The sequence below is a fragment of the Helianthus annuus genome, chromosome 4 (assembly GCF_002127325.2).
Source record: "Helianthus annuus cultivar XRQ/B chromosome 4, HanXRQr2.0-SUNRISE, whole genome shotgun sequence".
In the NCBI taxonomy this organism is placed as follows: Eukaryota; Viridiplantae; Streptophyta; class Magnoliopsida; order Asterales; family Asteraceae; genus Helianthus; species Helianthus annuus.
In genome coordinates this window covers 109043287-109055326 of record NC_035436.2, presented here as the reverse complement: position 1 = coordinate 109055326, position 12040 = coordinate 109043287, and positions in this window count along the sequence as shown.

Below are 12040 nucleotides of genomic sequence, written 5' to 3'. Positions count from 1 at the left end.
CCATAAGGTGGTCCTTCAAGTTCTAGCACCATACACCTTCCTAAATGGCCTTCATACACCACTAGATCACCTTGGATTAAATGATTGAAGCTTGAAAATGAATGTGTATATGTTTGTGTGATGAGCCGTGAGTAGGGAGGAGGAAACAAGGAAGAAGAAGGTGAATGAAGGTGTGTGATTTGTTTATGCTTTTATAAAGATCTTCCAAATCTTTCATATGGTATATTACTAGAATATTCCTTGCATAAAATCTAATATAATCTAATAAAATCAAGTAAAATCTTTAGGTGGGACCCATAGGGACCGGATTTGGTGGGGGGGGGGGTAAAGTGTAATTTTTGAGAAGTTGAAGGTTTAAGTGCAAACGAGGGGGGTTTAAGTATGTTTAAGTGTGTTTAGGGGTTTTTATGATTTTTAAGGTGTTCTAGCATCAATACTAGTTTAATATCATAAAAACATTACTTCTAGTCAAATTTTGATGTCCCAGTTATTGTCCGGTGTTCGGTTTGTTACGGTTCATTAAAGTGCTGAATTGCGCACTTTCACTAAGTATGAAGCACTTTTTGTGGCAGTTTTAATTCCCGACACTTTGTAAGTTATTTTTGACAATAAAACCTAAATTCTACATGATATTAATGTGCTTAAAAGCTGATTATAGCTGAATTGTTGCTGAATTATGGTGATTTCAGCATTTTAGATAAGTTTCGGGTGCTTTTTAGTGCATAGTTTAGGTTCCGGAAAGTTTATCTGTTAACCCTTGTATCCACACTTGGGTTTTAATGTATTTTAGATGTTGGACCTACTCCTAGGCCCTAATTCTATTGTCTGATTGTTTTCTGCAGAACTGCTGACATGGTGTGTCTTACCGGTGAGCTTACTAGTCTTTCTGACGCAACGCTTAAAGGAATGCATAAAGCAATATTTGAAGTATAAAACGTGCATGAATTCACATATATAGCATGTAATCAGACAATGTTGACATTTAAGCACATAATTGTAGATATTAAATAATGATTAAACTGTACGGAAATTACCGGTTTCGTGCCAGTTGTCACAATAAAACCCACACCTCTTCCAAGCTTTTTACACTTTACCACTCTTGTAGTTCACTCTCAAAACACCTCTCAAACTTGCTGGAAATCAAAAGTATAATCAGAATCCTATCAAGTGTTCAAGTGAGCATATCTCACTCATTACTTAGTCTTTTGCTTAATTTGATTCTTTTTCCTACTCACTTGGATTGACCTTAGGGACATTTCCACAGGTTTTCCATGGAAAACCAAGGTCTGGAATGTCGCTAAAAAGGCTCCAAAGTGGACTGCAACTTTCTGTTTTAACTTAAACTTTGTTAAACTTAGTTAAACTTGAGTTATCTCATTTCAAATCTATGTCCTTATACTCATAATCAATTGAATGGTTAGTTGGGCTTAAAAACAAGGTTGAGACATGCAAAAATCAGAGGTTAAAACCTCATAAACTTTCTGTTTTGTTTAGGGTTTTACCCACAAGTAGTGTTCAAGCTTAAAGCTTGATGATTGTGTGATTATGGAACAAGCTTGGGCTATTCCACTTGAAAATCCACACACTACTTGAATATTTCCATAGATTAGTTGTTCTTATTTCATTCTTTACTTGTAAGTTCTTGACCCTCCTTGTTGTTTATAATGACAGGTGTAGTGGTGAACAAAGAGGTACCTAAATGGAAGACTTGATTCTTCCTACCTCATGCATGAATTCTATGAAACTAAGAGGTTCCTAAATGGTGGATTTATCCTCCTACCTCATGCTTGACATATATGATATAATATACACAATGTAATACTTATGTAACATCCAAGTAATCGAACACTTGATGATGAACTAGTGGTCATTCGTCAAGATAGTAGATTATATCATCTTAAACCTTGATAACTTGTCACGATTCTAATGGAACCTTGTTCCTTGAAAACATTTAAACTCCTTAGAGTTTCATAGTGTCAAGGACAAGTATCATGTGTGCTAGATGATTATTTTCATATGTTTATTTTCATGTTATTTAAATTCCGAATCTACAATCTTCCGTTAACTCCCCAAACTCACACACCTATGTTTCTTCGTGCAGAAGGACACGGTGTTTGTCACGGCCCCCGACCCGGTTTGACCCGTTTCAGGAGCCGCGGGACAGAAATCCCGTGATATTTATTTATGTGATTTTAGCAGCGGAAATTTTAACATCAGGATCGTTGTAAAGCTTAAAACTTTTCCCGATTATTTTAGTTCACAATTCGGGATAAACCCCGATAATTTACAATACATAAGTTTTAGTGATAAATCCTTATTTCAAAACATATTTCTTTATTTTATACTGAGCCACTATTTTAAGCTTGAAATGCTCCTCAGCACTTTTCCTGATTTACAGTAGATCACCTGAAACATGTTTGAAAAAAGGTTTTGTCAGCGGGGAAATACTGAGTGAATCATTCTATTTACTGAAAACGACACATTTGTTATAATTTACAGTATCAAGAGTTTTTACATATGTTTATTATCAACCAACTTTCAAGAATAGGTATTTGTCACAGACCAGCTCTGTGACTGTGGTCATATCACCATTGGCTGTCCCAATGAGTGACGTATATCACTTATTTTTAGGCTCGCCCACCTAATGTGAATGAAACAATAATAATACTGTGCACAATACCCCACATACCGGCTGTAATTTGGTGATTACATAAACTTAATCACTGTAATTATAACTCTGAAAAATGATTTGGAGTATTGTAAAACATTTGATAAAAAGAGAATGACTCACATTGCAGATTTAGTATGGATAGAATATGATTTTAGCCCTGTTAACCTAATTTCAACAATAATGCACACAAAACAGGGTTAGTGATCAATACAGCAGTTACGATAACTCACGAGATCAAATTCTCACAATGAACGACAAAGTGCGATACTTAAACTCATTCATCGAATTAACGACGAACGACAAAGTATAACCCTAATGTGGGCGGCACTTAAACATTCTTTGGATATATTGATCTCGGAAAATGAATCGTAATAGCGATCGAGTAATTACCCTGTTCCGCGGCAGCGATTCGAGTGCGGTGTGTGTTTATTTTGTAGTATACTAACTCTAATTCGATGCACAGACAGCAATTGAACGTCGCTTTCATTCCTAAATTCAAGTCCCAATGTCGGCTATTTATAGCCAGAAAATAGCATCTCTTACGGACCGTATGACTTAACCCTTACGGTCAGTAAAGGATGTGGTTAGGCTTACGGTCCGTATGGACCTACCCTTACGGTCCGTAAAGGGTGCAGTCTATTTCCCTAGCCTAGCTGATTTCGGGACTAGCTTAGCTGAATCATCAAACTTTCATTTTTCAATTGTGACAACGATTTAAATAGATAAATATCAGTTAGGGTTTAACCCTCCCCTGAGTTTTAGGGGCCCTAATCCTGATTCCGATTGTTCCGGAAATTTTAGGGTTAGTGCGGAATTACTTGGGTGTCTCAATTAGGGTTCCTTATTGACTAATTATCATTCTAATTATTAATTTTAATGAGAGTTGTTACATCCTCCCCACCTTTAAGAAAAAAAAATCTCGTCCTCGAGATTCACTGAAACAGATGAGGATACTTGCGCTTCATTTCTGATTCCAGTTCCCAAGTGTATTCCGGTCCTCTCTTTGAATTCCATTTGACTTTCACCAGTACTAGTCGCTTGTGTTTGAGAAACTTGACTTTTCGGTCTTCTATTTGTAAAGGTTTTTCTATAAATTTCAGCTTTTCATTTACCTCCACATCTTGAAGAGATACTACCAGGGATTCGTCTGATAGACATTTCTTAAGATTGGATACATGAAATACATCATGTACTCCAGCTAGTTCTTCTGGTAGTTGTAAGCGATAAGCAACTGGTCCGATTCGTTGAATCACTGGGAATGGTCCAACATATCTTGGACTCAGTTTTCCTTTCTTACCAAATCGTACTACTCCTTTCCAAGGAGATACTTTCAAAATTACTTTGTCTCCTATCTGGAATTCGAGTGGCTTGCGACGATTGTCTGCATAGCTTTTCTGGCGATCTCTGGCTGTTTTCAATCTTTCCTTAATTTGAGTTATCTTGTCTGTGGTTTCTTGCACAATTTCCGGACCTGATAATTGACTTTCTCCTATTTCCGCCCAATATACGGGTGTTCTGCACTTGCGTCCATACAGTGCTTCGAATGGAGCGGCTTCGATACTTGAGTGATAACTATTGTTATAGGAGAATTCAATTAATGGTAAATGATTATCCCAATTACCTCCAAAGTCAATTACACATGCACGGAGCATGTCTTCCAGAGTTTGGATCGTCCTTTCACTTTGTCCGTCCGTTTGTGGATGATATGCGGTACTTAGATTGAGTCGGGTTCCCATTGATTCTTGGAAACTTGTCCAGAAACGGGAAGTGAAACGACTATCTCTATCCGATACAATGGAGAGTGGAACTCCATGTAAGGATACTATTTCATCTACATACAATTTGGCTAACCTTTCCATACTAAAGGTTTCCTTTATTGGTAGAAAATGAGCTGATTTGGTTAATCGATCCACGATTACCCAAATGGCATCATTACCTTTTCTGGTCTTGGGTAACTTAGTAACAAAGTCCATTGTTATGAGTTCCCATTTCCATACCGGTATTTCTAACTGTTGTAGTAGACCTGAGGGTTTTTGATGTTCGGCTTTAACTTGTGAACAGGTTAAACACTTAGATACGTCTTCGGCTACTTTTTCATTCCTATCCACCAAAAATTATTTCTTAAATCTTGGTACATCTTATTGTTTCCTGGGTGTATAGTATACCTAGATTTATGAGCTTCCTCTAAAATCTTTGATCTTAAATTTCCTTGTTTAGGTACCCAAATTCTGCTGTTATGGAATTTCCAGATTCCATCCTTTCCTTGTTCTAATTCTTTTAGGTAACCTTTCATTCCTTCGGCATCGTCCTTGATTGCCGTTTCCTGAATTTCCTTCAATTGTTCCATTAAATCTACTTGTAGATTTATTCTAAGAGCACAGACTCGCTTTTGCTTTTCATGGAACTTACGACTTAAGGCGTCTGCGACTACGTTTGCCTTTCCTTCGTGATATTGAATATCACAATCGTAATCACTCAGGATTTCCATGCATCTTCTTTGCCTCATGTTTAACTCTTTTTGCCTAAATATATATCTTAAACTCTTATGATCTGTATAAACAGTAAACTTACTTCCATACAGATAATGTCTCTATATCTTAAGGGCAAAAACTATAGCTCCTAATTCTAAATCATGAGTCGTATAGTTTTCCTCGTGCTTCTTCAATTGTCTGGAAGCATACGCAATTACCTTTTTGCGTTGCATCAACACACATCCGTATCCTAATTTTGAATCATCACAATATACCTCAAAATCTTCTGTTCCTTCTGGTAAGGCTAAGATTGGAGCATTGGTTAATTTCTGATTTTGAATTCTGAAGGCTTCTTCTTGTTTATGTCCCCACTCAAACTTAGTGGCTTTACAGGTTAGCTTAGTTAATGGTACAGCTATTTTGGAAAAATCCTTAATAAACCGTCTATAATAACCGGCCAAACCTATAAAACTTCTAATTTCCATTGCAGTTTGCGGAACCTTCCAATTGGTAATTGCTTCTATCTTAGCAGGATCTACGTGAATACCTTCGTGATTCACCATGTGTCCTAAGAATTGCACTTCTTGTAGCCAAAATTCACACTTTGAGAATTTAGCGTACAACTTTTCTTTTCTTAACAAAGTTAAGAGTGCATGCAAGTGCTGGCAATGTTCGACCTGACTTTTTGAATAAATAAGTATATCGTCTATGAAAACAATTACAAATTTATCCTAATATGGTTTACAGATCCTGTTCATCATGTCCATAAATGCTGCGGGTGCATTAGTTAATCCAAAGGGCATGACTGTAAACTCTTAATGTCCATACCTAGTCCTAAATGCAGTTTTAGGTATGTCTTCTTCTTGAACCTTTAATTGATGATATCCGGAGCGCAAGTCTATCTTAGAAAAATATTTAGCGCCTTGTAATTGATCGAAAAGATCATCAATCCTAGGTAACGGGTATCGATTCTTAATTGTAACCTTATTCAATTCTCTATAATCGATACACATTCTCATCGATCCATCTTTCTTTTTCACAAACAACACCGGTGCACCCCAAGGGGATGAACTAGGTTGTATAAATCCTTTGCTTAGTAATTCATCTAATTGCTTCTTTAATTCTAACATTTCGGTAGGAGCTAATCGATAGGGTGCCTTGGCTATCGGTGTAGTTCCTGAAATTAGATGAATCCTAAATTCTACCTCCCTATCTGGTGGTAACCCAGGTAAATCTTCTGGAAATACATCTGGGTATTCTAAGACTACAGGGATTTCCTTAAGTTCTTTTCCTTTAGTACAAATGATTACTGAAATCATATATACTATTCCCTGCTTCTGTTCATAATTAGCAACTTTCATTACTGATATGAACTTCAGTGGCTTTCGAGGTTTATCTCCTGAAATCTTAATTATCTCTCCAGTAGGTGGTTGAATTTCTATAGAGTTTCTATCACAACTGATTTGAGCATGGTTGGCTATTAACCAATCCATTCCTAACACAACATCAAACTCGGCTAATTTCATAGGCAATAGGTTTGCAGTAAATTTATGACCTAAGAGTTTTATTTCTACTTTTTGCAAAACCTGATGGATTTTGACTGAATTCCCATCTGCAGTTTCGACTGTAAAAATCTGCCTAACGGTAGTTAAAGGTAACTTAAGAGCTTGACAGAATGAAGTATTTATAAAACTTTGGTTTGCACCATAGTCAAATAATACTTTTGCATAAATATTGTGAACTAAAAACGTACCGGCTATCACATCCGGGATGAGTTCTGCTTCTTGAGTAGTTAGCTGGAATGCTTTGGCATTCTTCTTAGTAGCTCCTTCAGCTGCCTTGGGTTTGTTGTCTACTGGGTTAACTAACTTAGGACATTCTGGTTTGATATGTCCGGCTTCCCCACAATTGTAACAAATTATGGATTTCTTTCTGCAGTTTTCTTCCCGATGTCCTGTTGTTTTGCAAAAATTGCAAAGTTTGTTACATTTTCCAAAATGTTTCTTTTTGCAAATTTTGCAAAATGGCACAGTTGAAGGTTGCCCTGTTCCTCTTTTCTTGAAATTACTACTATTACCCATCCTAAATCCTTGGGTAATTTTCTGAGCTAATTCCTTCTTCCTATCTTCGTCTCGTGTGCGTATCAGTTCATCAGTTAAGGTGTTAGCTAATTCTACTGCATCGTCAATAGTGCGAGGTCTCGCAGCCTTAACGATATTTCGAATTTCGCTAATTAATCCCCAAATATAGCGAGAAATGAGTACCGATTCTGGCGAAGCCAGGTTAGGTACTACTCTAGCATATTCAATGAATGTCGAAGTATAACCACGACAATCCACACCTATCATCCGATGAGTTAGGAACTTATTTGCCATTTGTTCCTTTTCATACTCAGGACAGAATTTTCTTTCTACCAGACTCTTGAATTCTTCCCAAGTCATAGCATAAGCCCTATTTCTTTCTTTAGCTTGTAACACAGTGTTCCACCATTCCAGTGCTCCTTCTTTAAACAGATTCGATGCGTACATGACCTGATCATCTTTGGCACACTTACTTATTGCAATTACTGCTTCGGTTTTCTCAAACCAACGCAGCGATGCAGTTGCCCCTTCATTGCCTGCAAATCCAGTGGGTTTACAAGCAAGGAATTCTTTGAAAGTGCAACCAGGTGTTGCAGCTTTCTGTTTCTTAGGGAGCGGCGTGTGCTGGGATTCATTATCATGATTAACATGATTATGGCCACCGTTTATACTATTACTGAAGTTATCTTCAGTAGTACGTTTACTAGGAATGATATGTTGCAGTTCGATTGGACTTTTTACAGCAGCAACAAATGCTGGAATAGCATTGGCTATCCCTTGAGCAACAACATTTTCAATATCTTGTCTAGTCATATATTGATCCCCTGGATGTTGCTCTGACTGATTAGCTTCATTTACCGGTTCATTACCATTATTAGCCATCTGATAATATATATTAATTAGTATCTTGATAAATAGCAATTTATACACAAACACTCAGAAAATTCATAATGCACATAAAGTCAAAAACTATCGATTTCTCGATTCTATTTCATATCCGTTATAGTATGCATCACTACACACAGATATTTTACAAAGTTTTATTTGGAGTTATGTTACAGACTGATTTCACTATTTACTATACTATTACACAACTATAGTTTTACCATCTTCCTATCCCTCACCATTTGTTGTTCTAAAAACGCATTTCCCTTTCATCATACTTCCAAGCAATTTGTCCCCCTATCTCCCTGATTCTATTCTCTGCATCCATCAACTCTTCACCGAAATGGCGAAGTTCAGCCATATTCTCAGTGCTCATTGGTGGATTAGGTAGGGGTTCTGGATCGAATTGCGGAAAGAAGGAATAAGGGTCGTTGATAATATTTTGAAATTGCCAATCATTCGTCCACCATTCTTCCATTTCTACAGGTTGAGCGTGGACTATTGGGTCTGGGATTGCTGGTGCAAAATTCATAGGGAGTGGATTTTCACTAGGATAGGTAAAAACATTCGTATTGACAGGCTGAATAGTTTCACAGTTTGCCAATAGAAAATCTATTTTATCCTGAAAAGTTATTCCCTGGTTTTGGTTTTGATTGGAGCTCTCTCCGATTTCTATCTGAGTTGGTCTAGAACCTTGTCCTACTTCCATTTCTATTTCCTTAGAATATTCCTCAAACTGTATTTCCATTTGCCTAGAATCTTTCCTAACTTCAGTTTCCATCTCTTGCTGTTTAGAACTCTCCTTGATTACAATTTCTTTTTCTTTTTCTAAAGGGTTGTTTATTTTATGAAGTTTCGGAACTGGCTTTTTCCTACGAATACGACTACCCCATACATAATTCTTCTTTTTCTTTCGTTTTGGCTTTATCAAAGGTGGAGCATGGAATTCTACAGGTTGGTCCACATCAGCAAAGTATCCAGTAAACTCTTGGGAAACTTCTATATTCACCGGGTAAAGATTGAGGTTCTGAAAAGCTTCAGATATCTCGCTCATGCTCTGTAGCATATATGCAAAATGCACAGAAATGCTAAGTTAAAACTTTGGAACAAAGTTTAACAAATAAACATCAAAGTTTTATTGCACATTATTTGTACAAAATACAAGAAAGAACACACACTCAGCTTTATTTATCTACTTACTGAGAAGTACTAGTACTAGATTTAGAGTACTTTAAAGATTTGCATTTTCCGCTACAGTAGCTAGCATATACAAATTTGTCTATTTTTCATCTAACTTATCTTCCCACGGTGATTTATTAATTATCTCCTTGGTTTCCTTTTTAATCCTCTTTTCTCGGATTTGCTCCTTACTTTTCTTAATAATCATACTCCTTTTTCTAGGAGAAAGTGGGTTTTCATACTGTGCTTTACGCACAAATATTCCATCTTCAGGAATTGTAGGGAGCTTTGAAAATTTAGTTTTGGATGAACTTCCCTCTTCGTAGACTGACCTATCTAGTTTAAAATAGATATCTTGCAACTTTTGCTTACCCATACTGTAACTAACAAATAGTCAATTAAAAACACATAATCACATAACAGTAATCAGGAAAGATTAAGTATCTCTTAAATACTTAATTAGCTTAACTCAGTGGCTCTGATACCACCTTATTTCTGTCACGGCCCCCGACCCGGTTTGACCAGTTTCAGGAGCCGCGGGACAGAAATCCCGTGATATTTATTTATGTGATTTTAGCAGCGGAAATTTTAACATCAGGATCGTTGTAAAGCTTAAAACTTTTCCCGATTATTTAATTTCACAATTCGGGATAAACCCCGATAATTTACAATACATAAGTTTTAGTGATAAATCCTTATTTCAAAACATATTTCTTTATTTTATACTGAGCCACTATTTTAAGCTTGAAATGCTCCTCAGCACTTTTCCTGATTTACAGTAGATCACCTGAAACATGTTTGAAAAAAGGTTTTGTCAGCGGGGAAATACTGAGTGAATCATTCTATTTACTGAAAACGACACATTTGTTATAATTTACAGTATCAAGAGTTTTTACATATGTTTATTATCAAACAACTTTCAAGAATAGGTATTTGTCACAGACCAGCTCTGTGACTGTGGTCATATCACCATTGGCTGTCCCAATGAGTGACGTATATCACTTATTTTTAGGCTCGCCCACCTAATGTGAATGAAACAATAATAATACTGTGCACAATACCCCACATACCGGCTGTAATTTGGTGATTACATAAACTTAATCACTGTAATTATAACTCTGAAAAATGATTTGGAGTATTGTAAAACATTTGATAAAAAGAGAATGACTCGCATTGCAGATTTAGTATGGATAGAATATGATTTTAGCCCTGTTAACCTAATTTCAACAATAATGCACACAAAACAGGGTTAGTGATCAATACAGCAGTTACGATAACTCACGAGATCAAATTCTCACAATGAACGACAAAGTGCGATACTTAAACTCATTCATCGAATTAACGACGAACGACAAAGTATAACCCTAATGTGGGCGGCACTTAAACATTCTTTGGATATATTGATCTCGGAAAATGAATCGTAATAGCGATCGAGTAATTACCCTGTTCCGCGGCAGCGATTCGAGTGCGGTGTGTGTTTATTTTGTAGTATACTGACTCTAATTCGACGCACAGACAGCAATTGAACGTCGCTTTCATTCCAAAATTCAAGTCCCAATGTCGGCTATTTATAGCCAGAAAATAGCATCTCTTACGGACCGTATGACTTAACCCTTACGGTCCGTAAAGGATGTGGTTAGGCTTACGGTCCGTATGGACCTACCCTTACGGTCCGTAAAGGGTGCAGTCTATTTCCCGAGCCTAGCTGATTTCGGGACTAGCTTAGCTGAATCATCAAACTTTCATTTTTCAATTGTGACAACGATTTAAATAGATAAATATCAATTAGGGTTTAACCCTCCCCTGAGTTTTAGGGGCCCTGATCCTGATTCCGATTGTTCAGGAAATTTTAGGGTTAGTGCGGAATTACTTGGGTGTCTCAATTAGGGTTTCCTTATTGACTAATTATCATTCTAATTATTAATTTTAATGAGAGTTGTTACAGTGTTCCACTCTAAACAACAAACACTCGCGGGATTATCAAGTAGGAAAGCTTGCAAAACCGTGGGTATACTCGACCCGTTTTCCTTTTTCGCTTTTGGATGCAACAAGTATGTTATACAAAATTACACTTCAAATGAAACTATTTTAAACTCTATCCATGCTTAACATGAAACTATATAATGCTTGTTTAGACTTGTATGCTAATGTAAACTATTTGTGTCGATATATGCTTCATTAACTTTGCTAGCCTACCTTAACAATTATAGCGCTATAGGATTAACGCACCACCCACGAAACTTGGGGTATTGTTAAGTTAAACATGTTTACCTCCCGTTACTCTATTTGGGATATGCTATTTTAACGCGTTGGATTCTTGGGTTTGAACATATAGTACACCGTTTCGGCATGCTTGTAAACTTGCATATTATGATTCATGTTGGATATGAGACTTTAAACAATTTTATTCTATATTATGCTCTGTAACAAAACTTGTATACTCGCCAACTTTTTGTTGATATATTTTAATACATGTTGCAGGTTGATTGATTAAATGATGAAACAAGATTTTGGTGGACTAGATACACACCTAGATTAAATTACTATTTTGATATTATGTTTGTTTTGAGATAATGTTGTTTTTATATTTGAATCTTGTATGACAATTAGTTTTGCAATGAAGCTTAAATTAATCTATATTGTCACATAGTGTTATGAAGTCTCTTGCAATCTCATTTCCGTCTCATCCCGACGTTTCCGCCATCGCTTGGGGTGTGACAGCAAACTCAATGCAAACTCAAAACGCGGATTTA